Genomic DNA, 1151 nt, shown 5'->3' with positions numbered 1-1151 from the left:
GCTTGGTTGCCAGCTAATGGACTTTTGATAAGTGACTAGATCCCAAGGGCTCACCACTATGCAACTGATGGGTCTTTTCCAAAAGTTTAATTAATTAGAAACTATATTACATTTAGTTATGCTGTGTGAGAGTATGTGACACGTGTGAAGGCTAGAGGACAATTTGATGGAGTCTGGGTTTTCCTTCCACCATGTAGGTTCTGGTGATCAAACTCGGGCCTTGAGGATTGTTAACAAACAAGCACTTTTCCCAGCTAAACCATCTCACCCACCCTCCAGGTTAAATGTGAGAAACCAGGAACACAAAGCAATGCAATGTAAAAGAGTCGTTCAACAAATTATTTTGAAACAACTAGGTCAAAGTCAACAGTGTTAATTGATTCCCTTCCATAAACTCTAAGAAAGAACATCAAGATAAATCTTAGGCCTAAAGAGAAGACTAAAAACTGCAAAACTGCCAGGTACAGTGGAATACCTTTAATCCTAGCACTAGAGGGGGACAGGCAGGGGCAGGTGGATCTCTGTGACTTCAAGGCCAGCCTGGTCTACATAGGGATTTCCAGGACAGACAGGGCCTGTCTGGAAACAAACAGACAAAAACTACAAAACTTCTAATTGGGGCTGGAGTTCTTGGGAGACATACACAACATTTTAATAAAACAATAAAAACACTGACAATCAACCAAATCCCAACTTCTGCTCTTCCACAGTGTGGTGAAAATAAGCATAAATGTAAGCACTTGTCTGGGGAAATATCAGGTTCCATGTATACTGGCAAATAAAAAAATGTCCAAGTCATTCATTATCAGGTGAGTGCAAATTAAATTCACAGGCGTTCAGCACGCACTCAATAGAGTATCTAGAATTAAAAGGGTAAACAATGCTTAATGTCTTTTGGTCATTGACTGCCATGAGAGTTTTAGTGAGCCCACATTCCCTCAGTTGAAGCATGCCCAGTGGGTGAGCTCCCTGCAAGCATCCCTTTTGTTTCAAATATTTAGTAGCTATGAATTTGTCCTGAACCTGTCATATAATTTTTTTTAAATGTGATTTTTATATAAGCTAGGCATGGTGACTCATACCTATACTCTCTTTGGAAGAAAATGCTTATGATTTTTAAAAGGTCTAAAAGAAACAGTTGATTCATCTTA

Source organism: Grammomys surdaster, unplaced genomic scaffold (genome assembly GCF_004785775.1).
Source record: "Grammomys surdaster isolate TR1022 unplaced genomic scaffold, NIH_TR_1.0 125934, whole genome shotgun sequence".
Classification (NCBI taxonomy): domain Eukaryota; kingdom Metazoa; phylum Chordata; class Mammalia; order Rodentia; family Muridae; genus Grammomys; species Grammomys surdaster.
The sequence above is the reverse complement of the archived record's forward strand: the minus strand, read 5'-3'. Positions refer to the sequence as shown.